At 40.5% G+C, this 19,701-nt stretch overlaps 1 long non-coding RNA gene across 1 annotated transcript; it reads left to right on the plus strand.

Annotated features, from left to right (window-relative positions):
- The first annotated feature begins 355 nt into the window (after window positions 1-355).
- LOC311514429 lies at window positions 356-13,373 on the plus strand. The gene is made up of 3 exons (XR_014709886.1): window positions 356-443; window positions 4,000-4,036; window positions 13,263-13,373. It is a non-coding gene; the product is annotated as an uncharacterized lncRNA (long non-coding RNA).
- Window positions 13,374-19,701: the final 6,328 nt, after the last annotated feature.

A 19,701-nucleotide genomic window follows, 5' to 3' on the forward strand; every position in this document is an offset into this window, starting at 1 on the left:
TAGAGCCAATAATGTTACTCTTACACTGGCTGGTGGGGATATGTGTCCAATGGAAAAGGTTGTTGGCCCCGACATCCCTACCTATGCCCTAGTGCTCCTTTGGCTGCTAGAACAGCCCCTTAGGCTGCTCTCATCTATTAGGACAAACAGTCAATACCAGAATTTGGGAAGAGTGTGAAGATGGCCACCTTCATTTCCCGCTTCTAGACTTATGCCAAGAGCAGCCCAACAAGACCAGTGCATCTGCCCTCTCCTTGTTAACAACTGGTCAATTTAATTTTATGAGGCAGTTTCATATGTAAAAAGCTGGCTTTATCTGTCTTGGGTGAGTCTAAGAAACACTTTTATTCCCAGGCTTGGTACCCCAAACATAACCAGCTCCTGCCCACCAGGATCACAGCAGTAGGAGTGATCAAAGAAGAAGAACATGTCCGCAGATGTTGGTATGTTCAAGAAAATAAGTTATTGCAATTTGACTAATGGTTCCACACAGCTGACTCATGCCTTGTCTAGTTCATTTTTGTGTGGACATTTGGATGACTGGTTTCAGAGTAGCAGCTGTGTTAGTCTGTGTTCGCAAAAAGAAAAGGAGTACTTGTGGCACCTTAGACTAACCAATTTATTTGAGCATAAGCTTTCATGAGCTACAGCTCACTTCATCAGATGCATTCAGTGGAAAATACAGTGGGGAGATTTATATACATAGAGAACATGAAACAATGGGTGTTACGTTACACACTGTAACAAGAGAGTGATCACTTAAGGTGAGCTATTACCAGCAGGAGAGCGGGGGTGGGGAAGAGGGACACCTTTTGTAGTGATAATCAAGGTGGGCCATTTCCAGCAGCTGACAAGAATGTCTGAGGAACGGTGGGAGGTGGAATAAACATGGGGAAATAGTTTTACTTTGTGTAATGACTCATCCACTCCCAGTCTCTATTCAAGCCTAAGTTAATTGTATCCAGTTTGCAAATTAATTCCAATTCAGCAGTCTCTTGTTGGAGTCTGGTTTTGAAGTTTTAGGTCTGAAATCGAGTGACCAAAGAGATTGAAGTGTTTTCCAACTGGTTTTTGAATGTTATAATTCTTGACGTCTGATTTGTGTCCATTTATTCTTTTACGTAGAGTCTGTCCAGTTTGACCAATGTACATGGCAGAGGGGCATTGCTGGCACATGATGGCATATATCACATTGGTAGATGCGCAGGTGAACGAGCCTCTGATAGTGTGGCTGATGTGATTAGGCCCTATGATGGTGTCCCCTGAATAGATATGTGGACACAGTTGGCAACGGGCTTTGTTGCAAGGATAGGTTCCTGGGTTAGTGGTTCTGTTGTGTGGTATGTGGTTGCTGGTGAGTATTTGCTTCAGGTTGGGGGGGGGCTGTCTGTAAGACCCCAAATTTTATTTCAAACTCAGAGTGAGCACTTGTAGTAGGAATCTTTGGAATCCCCGATCCAATCCTCAAGCCTTCTGCAGCAGAAATAGAGCTTGGGTGTTTGTACTGGATGGAGTCTGTGTATTTAACTGTATTCAATAGCAAATTGAAAAGGAAAGTAATCTAAATACACTTTTTTAACCAAAGCTATAGAAAGAATTCATGTCAGAACCAGGGTTGCAATGCACAAGTTCCTCCTGTTTTTAGTCCTGTGTGTTAGACACAGCCCTGCACAGCCTTAAACTGATCTTGGGTCTTCCCAAAATTTGAGGGAACCTGTGGTCTTATTTTTCACTAGCACCAAAGGCCAGACCTTGACAGAGGCAGATATTTTTTTAGGAAAAATCACAGAGAAGGTTTTAACTTCTAGTGCTCTGTTTGCAACAGATTGTCAGTTTACATTTGCATGGTTATCTTCTCAAGGAAAAGGATTAAAAATGTACACCTTTAAAATGAAAGTTGAGATTCTTTACATTTTTGGTCCTGCAAATGAAGAACCCATGGGCCTCAAAAAGCTGATTTTGACTGTGGGATACATTAACATTTTAAAAGAATAATCAAATTCTCTTTAGGTTTACTCAGTCATAATCAAGTGATATCAAGCTGTTTCTTTGAATAGCACAGAATATAATTAGTACGGGAATAACTAGTATCTGGTGTGAAGTGCTGGCTTTTTTTTTTTTAATGGTGAACTTTTATGTGTAGGTCATACATATAAATCACACTGTTTCTTGTATGCTAAATAGATGTGACTTATATAAACTATTATCCATTAATGAGATGCCATAATGAACTGCATTACAAGAAGTCGCATGACAAGAAGTCACATGGCCATTATATATAGCAGGATCTGATTTCAGCACTGTTATTGCATGACAATAGCACCAGTAGTGCTTTGATGTTAAGCTTGTTGTGGGGATGTGTACCTAGGTATACAAGTATTGTGGTCCCTAATACACACTTATTCTCAGATTGCAGAGAAAACCACAACATATGCATCTGCACCCCTGACACAATTTCAGTTATGGAACTCTCCCAGGCAATCCAGGATGAGAACTATGTGAAACTACCAATTTTCATTTTGTATTTATACATTTGATCAAGTTCATCCTTTCTGCCAAAGTGCCAGCAGCTTTGCAGAGTGGAACTGGCACAATTCCATTCCTGGGCAAAATTGTAAATATGGATAAATTTGACCCAAACTGTGATTAGCCATTTTCAGGGTAGACACTTCTATAGTAAACAGACAGTATATTCCCCAGTGGAAATGGCTTTTTGTTACAATTCTTTAAAAATGGAGTAAAAATGAAAATGGTTGCAGCTTTTATTTCTACCAGTTTCACCTGCACCAAGATTTTTTTGTGCACATCTTTGTCTAGAATATCTGGGGCCAGATACAACTTGCATTGAACTGAGTGGGAATCTCTTCATTGACTGCAGTGAAAATTGGATCGTACCCTTTGTCACCTTTATTGCACATGATGAGTTTAAGAGGATTTAAGTAGGTTTTGAAATCAATGGAACTGGATAACTTGCACTGTGGCTGACTTTGGCTCAGTGATTCACAGGCTTATTGCTACATTGAACAAAAATCTGAACTAATACTAAACCAGGCATTTTCTATCTGACTCACTCATCATCCATGTCAAGGGGATCCTCACTAACTGACTAGCCTGTTGTCCAACCAACAATTTTCTATACGATTAGGTCAAACAGAACCCAGGATTCACTATAATCAATCAAGCTGTCTCTAGTATGAAAGTATATTCTGATTGAACTATAATGTGGCAGATAATCCTGTTTGACAACTTGCTGAACATCAGGTAGTTCAGCACATGTCTACTCATAATCGGTGACAGTTTTTTTAAGTGCTGAAAATTACAAAGCATTTTAGGTGCTGGAAATGTTAGAGTGAGCTTGTCAAACATTTAGGGGTAGGGGAAATGCCTCACATAACTCAAGCCTGGTTCCTTGAGATGATTTGGGAGCAACAGTGATGGGTCTCAAAGTGTAATTCTTCTTGACCAGAAAGAAGTATGGTTATGAAGTATGGTCTCCGGGATGTTTATGTGGGGAGAGAGGGGAGTAAGGAGAGTCAATTAAGGCCTTGATTGATGGCAATTTAAAAACAATAAAAACATGTTTTTAATGTTTCCACACAATAGGTATCTGATAATAGTGTCTTAAAGTTACTGTGACTTCTCTCCATTGATTTATAATTAGCACAACCTCAAGTTGCTAATTCTGAAGTTTGCAAACATAATAGGAATGTGTCTAACTCCGCTTTTGGCAAATGCAATAAATGATAAAATGACAATGTGAGTATTGTTCAGAACTCGCTTACCCTCGTGTGTGTGTGTGTGTTTGAGAGAGAGAGAGAGAATTCAGCCAGGATCTTTGCAGTTTCATGGAATAATATTCTACACTACTGCCTCCTTCAATGAAGGGGAAACAAAATTATTGGATCCTGACTTGATACATAAACCTGTCCTGTATTGGGCTCCCTGGTCATCTTAGGGCTCCATGGAGGCTTCAACAAATTGTTTTTTGTGGGATTTCAGGTGCAGCAGAAGTGGAGCCAAGGAGCAGCCACTCCCAGTGAGTATGTTCTGTACCACAGCTAGTGGATTTCCTATAGGCAATCCAGTCAGGTGCTGATGCCTCTTAAAGTAGTGTTAACATTGTACAGAGCCCTCCATAGCTGCCACTGTGGGAAATCAGCCAATTGTAGCGTGTCTTCTGAAGGAGCTATGGTGTCAAAGGGAGGAAGAGACAGCAGAGCAAATGTGAAGATGCATTTGGTTTCTTCAGAGCCTGCAAGATCTGCACAGATGTTGGGAGATCTACTGGTTTAGCTAACTGCAGACACACAAGCTTTCTTCCTAGATTTTTTTCCCTGCAGAGTCATACACTGTGTTCATAGGCTGTTGCTTGGCTTTCTTGATTTTCCCCCTTTAACTCTGCCCTGTAGTCTCCCTTCCTCCATGAACACACACTTTACCCAAAACAATACTTAGCAAAAGCTCCTGGGTCGGTTCATATAACCCTTTTGTCTTAGCTGGGTGTCTATTAAACTTATCATTACTGGTATACTAATTGAAGGGTACATTCACACCCGTCAACCTCATTGAGGTTTTTTAAGTCAGTTCATAATATTTTAAATGCAAAAAAAAAAAACCCCACATAGGTTAAAATGTATAATTTTATAGTGTAGATGTCAAATTTAGGAAATTCAAAGTTATATTTTCTCTGGCACCAGAAACTTAGCTCCCTGACCTATCTGTAATATTCTACATTACTCTGTGGTGTTTACCAATTTGCACATGTATAAAAGTTAAGTTGCTGTTCTTGGAGACAGACATCTAACTATACTAACTTTCCTGTTTTAAATCTTGCTTATTATATTTCTTTAAATCTCCTTAGTATTTAAAGGGAATGAAATGTGATTTCCTTTACTTTTAAATAAATACTTGTAGCATATGCACAATACTTGATTTTTACATTTTTATTTCTAAGCCAAACTTCTTCAAACATTCCAAAGATACTTGTTGCCAGTGGTCTAGGGCTGTGGTACATGTTGCATTTAATACATAAGCCATCTTTGCATTTGAGCAATTTGTTAAAATGCAGAAAATATATATTTTTTTTATTCTCAGATAACTCAAAAATAACTAAACAGAATTTTGCCAGACATTTTTAAAAATCCCTTATTGCCCCAGGGCAATAATTTGGAAAAGTGCTTGGAGAGCAGAAGTTCATAATGAAAGTGACTTAACTCTAACTATGGCATTGCAGACAGCATTACAATTACATCATGTAGCACAACTACAGCATATCTTCAGTTACAGTCTGTCAGACTGGCAGGTTTTCCATGAACACGACCATGCATGAGATGAGTGGAGACTTGGGTAAGGCCTGAAGCTTGGATCCACAAAGGGACTTTCAGGCATCTTGAAAATCACCGTACTCCACAAAGCTGACTTAGGCATGCAGATTCCCTATACAATGAATGGGGAGAGATAAGTGCCTAAAAATGACAGGTTTCAGAGTAGCAGCCGTGTTAGTCTGTATCCACAAAAAGAAAAGGAGGACTTGTGGCACATGAGAGACTAACCAATTTATTTGAGCGTAAGCTTTCGTGAGCTACAGCTCACTTCATTGGATGCATACAATGAAGTGAGCTGTAGCTCACAAAAGCTTATGCTCAAATAAATTGGTTAGTCTCTCATGTGCCACAAGTCCTCCTTTTCTTTTTCCCTAAAAATGTAATCCACAAAAGCCAGCCTGCTAAATAAGGATCTCCTAAGCTAGCCCATGAGAGATGCTGATGAGACCGGTGTGCTCAAAGCCCCATCCTTCTCATTGAGTTCAGTGCTGAAGATGGGGCTACAGGGAGATGCCTATCTCTGCCCATTCTTGATGCAGGATCGGGGTGCAGATGAGGACATTGTCACCAATGCTTTGGCTACTCAACAAATGCCAGATTGGAACCCATGTGGAGAAATATGCCCCATCAGACTAGTGGGACATATTTAGACATTTGATGGGGACAAACTGTAAAGCTTTTAATGAACAGAAGCCATAAACTCTTTTTAACTTTCCCTACCAACAAGTTCTCCTGTAGCTTAGAAAGAGGTAGGATCATTTATACTTCTTTCCCATTTTCTTATATTGCCTTTTTGGTACCTAGGGGTGGATAGTTCAATATAGAGCCAAGTGATTTTATCCACAAAGTTACATGAAAACTCCTCTCTGTGGAAAAAAACAAACCAAAACAAAAAACCTCAGCTCTGAAAATGAGTGGAAGTAGTTTGGTTTAACCAGGATACCCAGCACCCTGACTGATTCTGCTGTCAGATTCAGCCATGGAGTGGAACAAGAGGTAGAAATGAAAAGGATCAGACCTAAAGCCTTCTACCTTCCCTTTAATAAGAACATAAGAATGGCCATACTGGGTCATACCAAAGGTCCATCCAGCCCAGTATCCTGTCTACTGACAGTGGCCAATGCCAGGTGCTCCAGAGGGAATGAACCTAACAGGTAATGATCAAGTGATCTCTCTCCTGCCATCCATCTCCACTCTCTGACAAACAGAGGCTAGGGACACCATTCCTTGCCCATCTTGGCTAATAGCCTTTAATGGACTTAACCTCCATGAATTTATCCATTTCTCTTTTAAACCCTGTTATAGTCCTAGCCTTCACAACCTCCTCAGGCAAGGAGTTCCATAGGTTGACTGTGCGCTGAGTGAAGAACTTCCTTTTATTTACCCATAAATTTCATTTGGTGGCCCCTAGTTCTTATATTATGGGAACAAGTAAATAACTTTTTCTTATTCACTTTCTCCACACAACTCATGATTTTATGTACCTCTATCATATCCCCCCCTTAGTCTCCTCTTTTCCAAGCTGAAAAGTCCTAGCATCTTTAATCTCTCCTCATATGGGACCCGTTCCAAACCCCTAATCATTTTAGTTGCCCTTTTCTAAACCTTTTCTAATGCCAGTATATCTTTTTGAGATGAGGGGACCACATCTGTACACAGTATTCAAGATGTGGGTGTACCATGTATTTATATAAGGGCAATAGATATTCTCCATCTTATTCCCTATCCCTTTTTTAATGATTCCTAACATCCAGTTTGCTTTGTTGACTGCTGCTGCACACTGCGTGGATTTCTTCAGAGAACTATCCATGATGACTTCAAGATCTTTCTCCTGATTAGTTGTAGCTAAATTAGCCCCCATCATAGTGTATCTATAGTTGGGGTTATTTTTTTCCAATGTTCATTACTTTACATTTATCCACATTAAATTTCATTTGCCATTTTGTTGCCCAATCATTTAGTTTTGTGAGATCTTTTTGAAGTTCTTCGCTGTCTGCTTTGATCTTGACTATCTTGAGCAGTTTAGTATCATCTGCAAACTTTGCCACCTCACTGTTTACACCTTTCTCCAGATCATTTATGAATAAGTTGAATAGGATTGGTCCTAGGACTGACCCTTGGGGAAAACCACTAGTTACCCCTCTCCATTCTGAAAATTTACCATTTATTCCTACCCTTTGTTCCCTGTCTTTTAACCAGTTTTTAGTCCATGAAAGACTCTTCCCTCTTATCCCATTACAACTTAATTTACATAAGAGCCTTTGGTGAGGGTCCTTGTCAAAGGTGTTCTGGAAATCTAAGTACACTATGTCCACTGGATCCCCCTTGTCCACATGTTTGTTGACCCCCTCAAAGAACTCTAATAGATTAGTAAGACATGATCTCCCTTTACAGAAACCATGTTGACTTTTGCCCAACAATTTATGTTTTTCTATGTATCTGATAATTTTATTCTTTACTATTGTTTCAACTAATTTGACCGGTACTGACGTTAGACTTACCGGGCTGTAATTGCCAGGATCACCTCTAGAGTCCTTTTAAATACTGGCGTTCCATTAGCTATCTTCCAGTCATTGGGTACAGAAGCTGATTTAAAGGACAGGTTACAAACCATAGTTAATAGTTCTGCAATTTCACATTTGAGTTCTTTCAGAACTCTTGGGTGAATGCCATCTGGTCCCGGTGACTTGTTACTGTTAAGTTTCTCAATTAATTCCAAAACCTCCTCTAGTGACGCTTCAGTCTGTGACAATTCCTCAGATTTGTCACCTACAAAAGACGGCTCAGTTTTGGGAATCTCCCTAACATCCTCAGCCATGAAGACTGAAGCAAAGAATTCGTTTAGTTTCTCTGTGATTACTTTATCGTCTTTAAGTGCTCCTTTTGTATCTCGATTGTCCAGGGGCCCCACTGCTTGTTTAGCAGGCTTCCTGCTTCTGATGTACTTAAAAACCATTTTATTCGCTTTTGAGTTTTTGACTAGCTGTTCTTCAAACTCCTTTTTGGCTTTTCTTATTACATTTTTACATTTAATGTAGCAGTGTTTATGCTCCTTTCTATTTATCTCGCTAGGATTTGACTTCCACTTTTTAAAAGATGCTTTTTTGTCTCTCACTGTTTCTTTTACATGGTTGTTAAGCCACGGTGGCTCTCTTTTAGTTCTTTTACTGTGTTTTTTTTAATTTGGAGTATACATTTAAGTTGAGCCTCTATTATGGTGTCTTTGAAAAGTGTCCATGCAGCTTGCAGGGATTTCACTCTAGTCACTGTACCTTTTTAATTTCTGTTTAACTAACCTCCTCATTTTTGCATAGTTCCCCTTTCTGAAATTAAATGTCACAGTGTTGGGCTGTTGAGGTGTTCTTCCCACCACAGGAATGTTAAACGTTGTTATCTTATGGTCACTATTTCCAAGCAGTCCTGTTATAGTTACCTCTTGGACCAGATCCTGTGCTCCACTCAGGACTAGATCGAGAGTTGCCTCTCCCCTTGTGGGTTCCTATACCAGCTGCTCCAAGAAGCAGTCATTCAAAGTATTGAGAAATTGTCTCTGCATTTCATCCTGAGGTGACATGTACCCAGTCAATATGGGGATAATTGGAATCCCCCATTACTGAGTTTTTTATGTTGATAGCCTCTCTAATCTCCCTTAGCATTTCATTGTCACTATCACTGTCCTCGTCAGGTGGTCGATAATAGATCCCTAATGTTTTGTTCTTATTAAAGCATGGAATTACTATCCATAGAGATTCTATGGAACATGTGGATTCACTTAAGATTTTTATTTCATTTGATTCTACATTTTCTTTTACATATAGTGCCACTCCCCTCCCGCCAACCCCCCTCCTGATATATTTTGTACCCCGGAATGATTGAGTCCCATTGATTGTCCTCACTCCACCAGGTTTCTGTGATGCCTATTATATCAATATCCTCCTTTAACACGAGGCACTCTAGTTCACCCATCTTCTTATTTAGACTTCTAGCATTTGTGTACAAGCACTTTAAAAACTTGTCATTGTTTATTTGTCTGCCCTTTTCTGGTGTGTCAGTTTCTTTATGTGACCGTTTCTCACCTGATCTGGCCCATACTTTCTCCTTTTCCATTCCCTCCTCCTGACTAAAACCTAGAGAATCTCTATCAGTAGACTCTCCTCTGTCTGATCCACCTGCGCCCCTGCAGCAATCGGCTTCCCCCCAGCTCTTAGTTTAAAAACTGCTCTGCAACCTTTTTAATGTTAAGTGCCAGCAGCCTGGATCCCCTTTGGTTTAGGTGGAGCCCATCCTTCCTGTATAGGCTCCCCCATCCCAAATTTTCTCCAGTTCCTAATAAATCTAAACCCCTCCTCTCTACACCATCATCTCATCCACACATTGAGACTCTGAAGCTCTGCCTGCCTACCTGGCCCTGCGCGTGGAACTGGAAGCATTTCTGAGAATGCCACCGTAGAGGTCCTGGATTTCAGTCTCTTTCCTAGCAGCCTCAACAGATATCAGTATGTGATGAGATTGTGCCCATGACAGCCATCTCAATATGCTCTTGTGAGTATTAAAGTGTCTTGAAGTTGATAAACATTTGTTAGGAGCAACATGTCAGATATTTAAGCAGATGGAGCATCTGTTCCTAAAAGTCTATAAGGAAGGGTGGGCAGTTAATAAGGAGCTAATTAGTGATCCAACAAGAATGGGAAAGCTTACTGCCCTTAAAGCAGAGAGTATTATGAGAAGCAAGTTATACAAATGGATGTTGAAACCTTTCAAAGGCTCTCTTCCTCTTTCTCATCGTTAGATGGTATTAGCCATCTGAAGGAAAGAATTCTCCATTCAAAAGACAGCAGCAAGTTAAGGTACAATGTTGGAAGCAAAAACACATGGCAGTAGATGTGGTGAATAATTGGATTTCATTAAATGAAATTAACTTTACAGTCACAATAAAATGGAAAATACTAAAGGTTATATTCATCTCTGTGAAAAATCCAGCTGTTTCAGGTTTGCAGAGAATCACCCAAGGTGCAGGCAATCAAAAGTGTCTGAAAATGTACTATAAAGCCCTAAAGTTCAGGTACAATGAACCATGAAAAAGAAGTAAAAATCTGCATATAAGGGTAAGTTGTAATCATATTAAAATTACATCAGCTTTATGAATTTGTGTGTGCGTGAACAAGTGTACAGAATAGTTGCATTCCCTAAGGGCCGGGGGGAGCGGGGGCATTTCAAGGTCATATTCCTTTATTGCTATGGAATGTGACATATTAGTTAACTATTCTCCTTGTATTGTTAGCTTGCTATTCACTTTACCACTATTACTCTCCCTCATGCTCACTGTAATGATTGCAAGGAGAATATCAGCAACACTTTTTTCTTGTCTCCCTGCAGCCTCAACAATTGTAATCTGTTATGTGAATGTCTATTGAACTGCAATGCTTTCGAGCACAGTCACCTCACACAGAGTTGTTTTTTATTAGGAATTCCAAAAATATGCCCAAAAGTATCACCCTCAGAGGCTTATTTATCTCAGCTGGGACAGGAATGGCTTTTGGATTCCACCCCAACACTGTTGTGCTGTTCAAAATAAAATAGCATGAGATCGTTGCACTCTGAATATCTAAGCTATAGCATTGCTGCTGTGTTGCTAATTTACATATCTGTCAAACTTAATATTAATTGGCCTGATTTGCATAGCATAACAATTAGTTTTGAGTGACTTCTTTCCTTCTAGAACAGTATTTCCTGTTTCACTTTGAAAAATGCCTAGAAGCTGTTTCTTTCACCAGCCAAAGAGCTTTCATTAATAACTAGGGCTGTCAATTAATCGCAGTTAAATGACACGATTAACTCAAAAAAATTAACTGTGATTACAAAAATTAATCGTGATTAATCACACTGGTAAACAATAGAATACCAATTGAAATTTATTAAAACATTTGGGAAGTTTTTCTACATTTTCAAATATATTGATTTCTATTACAACACAGAACACAAAGTGTAAAGTGGTCACTTCATATTATTTTTATTACAAATATTTGCTCTGTAAAAATGATAAACAAAAGAAATAGTATTTTTCAATTCACCTCATGCAAGTATTGTAGTGCAATCTCGATCATGAAAGTGTAACTTACAAATGCAGATTTTTTGCTGCTGCATAACTGCACTCAAAACCAAAACCATGTAAAACTTTGGAGCCTACAAATCCACTCAGTCCTACTTGTTCTTCAGCCAATCACTAAGAAAAAAAGGTGTTTTACATATATGTGAGATACAGCTGACTGCTTCTTATTTACAATGTCACCTGAAAGTGAGAACAGACGTTCTCATGACACCTTTGTAGCTGGCATTGCAAGGTATTTACATTCCAGATATGCTAAACATTCATATGCCCCTTCATGCTTCAGCCACCATTTCGGAGGACATGCTTCCATGCTGATGATGTTCGTTAAAAAAATAGTGCACTAATTAAATTTGTGACTGAACTCCTTGGGGGAGAATAGTATGTCTCCTGTTCTGTTTTACCCACATTCTGCCATATATTTCATGTCATAGCAGTCTCAGATGATGACCCAGCACATTTTCGTTTTAAGAACACTTACAGATTTGACAAAACACAAAGACGGTACCAACGTGAGATATCTAAAAATAGCTACAGCACTCAACCAAGGTTTAAGAATCTGAAATGCCTTCCAAAATCTGAGAGGAACGAGGTGTGGCGCATGCTTTCAGAAGTCTTAAAAGAGCAACACTCAAATGCAGAAACTACAGAACCCGAACCACCAAAAAAAAAAAAAAATCAACCTTCTGCAGGTGGCATCTGACTCAGATGATGAAAATAAATACGCCTCAATCCGCTCTGCTTTGGATTGCTATCGAGCAGATTCTGTCATCAGCATGGATGCATGTCCTATCAAATGGTAGTTGAAGCATGAAGGGACATATGAATTTTTAGCGCATCTGGCTCGTAAATATCTTGTGACACCAGTTACAACAGTGCCATGTGAACACCTGTTCTCACTTTCAGTTGGCTTTGTAAACAAGAAGTGGGCAGCATTATCTCCTGCAAATTGTAACCAAACTTATTTGTCTGAGCGATTGGCTGAAGTAGGACTGAGTGGACTTATAGGCTCTAAAGTTTTATATTGTTTTATTTTTGAATGCAGTAATTTTTGTACATAATTCAACATTTATAAGTTCAAGTTCCATGATAAAGAGATTGCACTGCAGTACTTGTATTAGATGAATTGAATTATACTATTTATGTTGTTTTTTACAGTGCAAATATTTGTATTCAAAAATAAATAGAAAATGAGCGCTGTACACTTTGTAATCTGTGTTGTAATTGAAATCAATATATTTGAAAATGTAGAAAACATCCAAAAATATTTAAATGAATGGTATTCTATTGTTTAACCGTGCGATTAATCGTGATTACTTTTTTAAATCGCTTGACAGCCCTATTTATAACTATTCTGATCTCTGCATCTAGAAGAGTGAATACATTAATCAAGCTCAGAACTCCATTTGATTGATTTGTAACTCAGGTGGCATTGCCAACAAGGTTTTTACTGGTAACAAAGGATTGCATCTCTGCAGGAACATAAAATTACTTTAAATACATAGGAATGCACTGAGAATATGTTGTGATGATGTTACACAGCCATGAAGTGACTATTCTGTCATTGACTCTAACCTTGCTTGGCTGCTGCATTAACCCATAATACATTCCAGCACTTCCTTTTGTTTTCTCTGGTAGTATATGCTAGCCCTTTTTCTAGACAAATGTCATTGAAAAAACAGAACCAATAGAATTGAATTTGATTTTATGTACTGGTAGCATCTTTTCTCTATTATATCCCAGCATCCTAACGTGCTTTACAATAATGAGTTAGATACTGCTAATGTACTGATGTCAGAGATTTCTAACTTTGGTCTTTGATTTTGTGACAGGGGCTGCTCAACTCATTACCCAGCTGTGCCTCCTTATGGCTAATCTAAGGAATTCCTGCGGTTACTCAGTCTGTCTTTCCACTCACTCCATGGCCTCTCATGAACCTGGAGCTACAGAACTTTCCTCTTCATGGCTTAGCATTCCGGACAAGTCACATTAAAGTTCTCCCTGCTTCAATGGTATATTCAGAGTCTGCTTCCAGATGTCCCCAAATGGGCTATCCCTAGTGTGTCACTCCACCAGTGACCTTAGGGGAACCCTATACAGGGTTCCAGTCCAGCGACCTTTAACCCAGCAACTCTGGTCTTTCACTCTCCCACCTCTTACTTCTCCTTCCCTGAACTGCTTCCTACTCTGTCCTTACAACTTCCTGCTCTTTCCCCCGTATCAGGCAGTATGACTGCAGGTTTTCTCCCTGAAATCTACCAACTTTCTCTCTTTACAGATCCTGCCCAGCTCCTCCTCCAGCTGGACTTCATCAGCAATTAGGCTCTGGCACTCCCTGGGGCTCCTCCAAGTGCAGCCTAAGGTTAATTGGCTTAATTTACAGGCCTTGTGTGGGGGTGAACACACCATCACAGACGTCCAAAGCCTTGGCTTGTATTTCTCTTCTGTCTAAAACTGTTTTTATTTCTGATGGGCTCACACAATAAGCAATTTCTATTCATCTCTCAAGGAAGATGTGAGTACATGACTACTGTGAAAAATATGAATAGAGAAGAGTTATTTACCCTTTTCCACAGCACAAAAACCAGGGGTCACCCAATTAATAGACAAAAGCTTTAACACAAATAAGAGGAAGTTCTTTTTCACACAATGCATAATTAACCTGTGGAACTCATTGCTATGGAATTTTGTGATGGCCAAAAGTATAACTGGGTTTCAAAAAAGAACTAGATAAGTTCCTGGAGGACAGGTCCATCAATGGCTATTAGCCAGGATGGTCAGAGGTTTAACCCCATGTCCACGGTAACCCTAAACCTCTGACTGTTAGAAGTTGGGAGAGGAACACAGGGGTGGATCACTCCCACTGCCCTGTTCTGTACGCTTCCCCTGAAGCTCTAGCATTAGCCACTGTTGGAGACAGGATACTGGGCTAGATGAACCATTGGTCTGACCCAGTATGGCAATTTTTACAGTTTCAAGCAAATGCATTTATTTTTGTTAGATATTTCACCCTGAATGCAGAAATGTATGCACAACCCTCAGACTCCTTGCAATTTGACAATACAGCCAACAGTATCATGACACTTAGATATTTTACGTGCAAACTAACACAGTAATGTTTATATATTCAGAAACAGCCTACACATAGCTTTGCATATTCAACTTGGACTTACGTGAGTGAATGGTGGTTAGAATGCTAATGTTTATTCCCCTACTCCTGAAATATGTAACAGGATCTATGACAGCTCTCTGCATGGACATCAGAAATACATAAGAAGGACTTCAGCTTAGAGACTCATCTAAATGACAGTGCCTCTAACATTGCAGTCCTCTACCTTTCCAGTAGCTTACTGTGAGACCCACTCTCTGTATGGGGCTTGAAGAGATGACCTTTGGTCAGAGAGAAGTGCTAATAACTAAGCCAAAATGGTGCTCAGTTGTAGTTTACTGTATTATTGTTTTCTTTGCAAATCTTGCCATTATGATAGAAAGGACAAAATACTTTTCTCTTCACTATTGACTTTAGAATCAGAGTAACGTTTATAACAGAATGAGACTGAAATTTAGAGTAACTGATGTCCTGAACAAAAGTGGATGGGAATCTGGGAGGCAGTGACCATGAGTTGGTCGAGTTCAGGATCCTGACACAGGGAAGAAAGGTAAGCAGCAGAATACGGACCCTGGACTTCAGGAAAGCAGACTTTGACTCCCTCAGGGAACTGATGGGTAGGATCCTCTGCGGGGATAACATGAGGGGGAAAGGAGTCCAGGAGAGCTGGCTGTATTTCAAAGAATCCCTATTGAGGTTACAGGGACAAACAATCCCGATGTATCAAAAGAATAGTAAATATGGCAAGCGACCAGCTTCGCTTAACAGTGAAATCCTTGCGGATCTTAAACATAAAAAAGAAGCTTACAAGAAGTGGAAGTTTGGACAAATGACCAGGGAAGAGTATAAAAATGCTGCTCGGGCATGTAGGAATGAAATCAGGAGGGCCAAATCGCACCTGGAGCTGCAGCTAGCAAGAGATGTTAAGAATAACAAGAAGGGTTTCTTCAGGTATGTTGGCAACAAGAAGAAAGTCAAGGAAAGTGTGGGTCCCTTACTGAATGAGGGAGGCAACCTAGTGACAGAGGATGTGGAAAAAGCTAATGTACTCAATGCTTTTTTTGCCTCTGTCTTCACGAATAAGGTCAGCTCCCAGACTGCTGTGCTGAGCAACACAGCATGGGGAGTAGGTGGCCAGCCCTCTGTGGAGAAAGAACTATCTTTCGGTACTATCAAGTGGAGTGCCCCAAGGGTCGGTCCTGGGGCCGGTTTTGTTCAATATCTTCATAAATGATCTGGAGGATGGTGTGGATTGCACTCTCAGCAAATTTGCGGATGATACTAAACTAGGAGTGGTAGATAAGGTGGAAGGTAGCGATAGGATACAGAGGGATCTAGACAAATTGGAGGATTGGGCCAAAAGAAATCTGATGAGGTTCAACAAGGATAAGTGCAGGGTCCTGCACTTAGGACGGAAGAATCCAATGCACCGCTACAGACTAGGGACCGAATGGCTAGACAGCAAGTTCTGCAGAAAAGGACCTGGGGTGACAGTGGACGAGAAGCTCGATATGAGACAACAGTGTGCCCTTGTTGCCAAGAAGGCCAATGGCATTTTGGGATGTATAAGTAGGGGCATAGCCAGCAGATCAAGGGACGTCGTCGTCCGCCTCTATTCAACATTGGTGAGGCCTCATCTGGAGTACTGTGTCCAGTTTTGGGCCCCACGCTACAAGAAGGATGTGGAAAAATTGGAGAGAGTCCAGCGAAGGGCAACAAAAATGATTAGGGGTCTGGAACACGAGACTTATGAGGAGAGGCTGAGGGAACTGGGATTGTTTAGTCTGCAGAAGAGAAGAATGAGGGGGGATTTGATAGCTGCTTTCAACTACCTGAGAGGTGGTTCCAAAGAGGATGGTTCTAAACTATTCTCAGTGGTAGAAGAGGACAGGACAAGGAGTAATGGTCTCAAGTTGCAGTGGGGGAGGTTTAGGTTGGATATTAGGAAAAACTTTTTCACTAGGAGGGTGGTGAAACACTGGAATGCGTTACCTAGGGAGGTGGTGGAATCTTCTTCCTTAGAAGTTTTTAAGGTCAGGCTTGACAAAGCCCTGGCTGGGATGATTTAGTTGGGGATTGGTCCTGTTTTGAGCAGGGGGTTGGACTAGATGACCTCCTGAGGTCCCTTCCAACCCTGATATTCTATGATTCTATGAATGGGGGCATATTATACTTCAGTCTATCATTTGGCTGGCAATTCCTTCTTCTGGTTAACACACTATTATCACCTACTTTTCTGTGTGTCTTAAACAGTGATAAAAATGGGCTCATCAATATATTTCATTGTGCTGAAGTTATTTTTTATTAAGCAGGACTTTCTCCCTCCCCCCAGTAAGACCAATCATCAAAAGAGAGGGAAAGTATTTTCTCAGGCAATCAGTTTTTATTATTCTCAAATACATTAACTAAAGAAGCACTTGCTGAAACATATTGTGACACTGATTACAGTACAGCAAGGTTTGGGGGAGCCCTAGGAATGATGGCCATAGACACATGGCTATTAGAGTGAAAATTAGATATATGAACAATCCCAGAATGAAAAGATGAGGAAGACACATCTGAAGCAAACATCTTATGGCCCTGCACAATGACAATGCCAGGAAGCACTCACCCCATAAGTAAAAAACAAAAGCCCTTCATTGCCCAATTGTTAATTGTTGTTGCTGCATTGGATTTTTAGTTTAATTATTTGAAAACTAGTTAATTCTCAAGTAGATATTACATAGTCAATGGCTAACTTCTGTGTGACCATTAGGAGAGGTGCACTGTTTCTTGAAGACCATAATGGGAAGCCAGACATGGGAGCATAAGTGCTGGAACTAGGAGTGCTGGGGGTACAGCATCATATACAGGGTTTACACTTGGCTCTCAGCACCTCCACTATACAAACTGTTCCAGCACCCCTGCATAGGGGTGTTACAGAGATTCTAGGCAGAAGCTCAAGAATGAAGCAGAAAGAGGAAGACAATAAAAACTATAATATCCTTCAAGCTATTCTATTTTAATGAAGTTCCTTGTCCAGTAGTAAAAGAAATTGACTCGTTTTGTTGTTCTGTGCCACTGTCGGAGAAAAATGGCTTCTTTGGGGTTGTTACAGGGAAAAACGAGGGTTTCTTGTCTCTGGCAGGCAGACCAGGGATAAGACTGGAGAAAAGAAATTCCATTCTATATTACCAGTAAGGCTTGTCAAACATTTTCTGCCAAAACTGTTTTTGATGGAAAATTAGGTTTTTAAAGAAGTTATAGCATTTTGGCTGACAGTATCTGCTTTTGGTGAAAATGTTTGACTTTGGCAAAAACCCAGATGTATTCAGTTTATTGACAAAAAGTATATGGAAACTGGACAATTTCTTCAGAACTTTTTTTTGAAAATACAGAAAATAAAACATTTTCAGCTGACATATTTTTAGATGGGCAGGGGTTTGACAAAAAGTTAAGACTTTCAGCAGAAAATACCAAAAAAAGCAATTTTTTTCATATTTGTCAAAATTTTCCAAGAAAAAAGCTCCATTTTCTGACCAGCTATAATTACATACTAATGACCAAAATACAACACACCTCAGAAAAGCTTCCTGAAATTGTTCGCCACCCCCTAATGTTGGTTCCTCATCTCATTTTCAGTCTAGGTCTCCATTAAAGGTGTAAAACACAGGTGTTTGTTGCTCAGTACTAGCAAGAGACTGAACCTTATTTCCTGGCTCCAGTTATGTGACATGAGACAGGATTACAAAGATTAATTCCCTTATTGAGTGATTCTGGGGTGAAGGGAGGATTTGTTACCAGATCCCCGGAAAGGAAATTGTTACTGGATCCCAGGAAAACCTGGGAGCTGAGCCAAAGGAGGAGGCAAACGGTTATGGAGCCAAAAGCAGCTCTAGACAAGTCGGCTGGTGCTGTACAATGGGCTGGGAGTGTAAAATAATCCAATGGGAAGCACCATCTCCTGGCACATTGCTTTGAAATCTGGGGTTCATTTTGTGGCAAGGAAGAAAGGAGCCATGTGTTAGGAGGTGTGACTCTTTCTGTAGATGGGAAAGCAAGCCTGGAGTGAGCAGTATAGATAGGGTTACCATATTTCAAGTTCCCAAATAGAAGACACTGCTGGGGGAGAGGTAGGAGGAGCTGGAGGGGGGCATACAGTTAGGGGGTGCTGGATGGGGTACTTGAGGGGTGTTGGGGGTGTGTGTGTACTGGGAGAGGGTATTTGTGGGAGTACTGGACGGGTACCTGCAGCCTCGCACTCAAGGTGGGGGGCTGCATCGTGCTCTCTGACATGGTGGTAGGGTGGCTGGTACAGGCCCAGGACTCAGCGCCAGCCTGTCAGTCAGCACCTTCCTGTGGACCTCTCCTACTCCCGAGCACAGGGAGCTGGGTCACTCCCATCCAGCCTGTGAGGCCCTGTGGCAGGGCAGGCAGCCCGGCCAAGAGGCACTTGGAGTCTCCACTTACCTGGTGGGCCTGGTGGGGCCAGGGTTGGTGGGATCTGGGCTTCAGATTCAGGGGATGGAGAAATTGGGGTGTGGAGATGGCTCTTTCTGAGTTGCAATGTTTGGAGCAGAAAAATTCTGGACATTTTCTCTTATTTCAAAAATCCAACTGGATGGAGGGCAGAGGATGAAAAAAATAGGTTATGTCCGTGAAAACCCAGACATATGCTAACCCTAAGTATAGAACACTGAGGCTAAGGAAAAACTCAAAACAACAGTACCCTGTCAAAGGAGGTAAAGAAAACTAGCCATCTTAGTGATGCCCATCAGGCTTTGACATCTTTTAGTGAACTGCGCATTCATCCTGAGCAATTATTAGAGCTTGCTTAATCATAGTATACCACTATTCTGGTGATGATGTGAAGATTTCTCACTCTATAATCAAGAGATAGGAAAGGTTTGAAAAGGACACAAGACCCCAGCAAGCTTCATCTGGAATCCAATGTATTTCATATCTTCTGATAATTATTTCTGTAACCAAGTATTGAAGGTTTTGGTCAATCTTACCTTCCTACTTTGTGTTCTGAAACACCACTATACTGTTATATAGTAAAATAATAATGATAGAAATAAAGATGCACTTTACAGTTCCAAAGTGCTGCTAAAACACTAATGAACAAAAGAATGAATTAACAAAGCAGTTACATATTTTAACCCCTGGCTGTGTATTCTGGG

The sequence above is a fragment of the Lepidochelys olivacea genome (assembly GCF_965140295.1).
Source record: "Lepidochelys olivacea isolate rLepOli2 genome assembly, chromosome: 1".
Taxonomy (NCBI): Eukaryota; Metazoa; Chordata; order Testudines; family Cheloniidae; genus Lepidochelys; species Lepidochelys olivacea.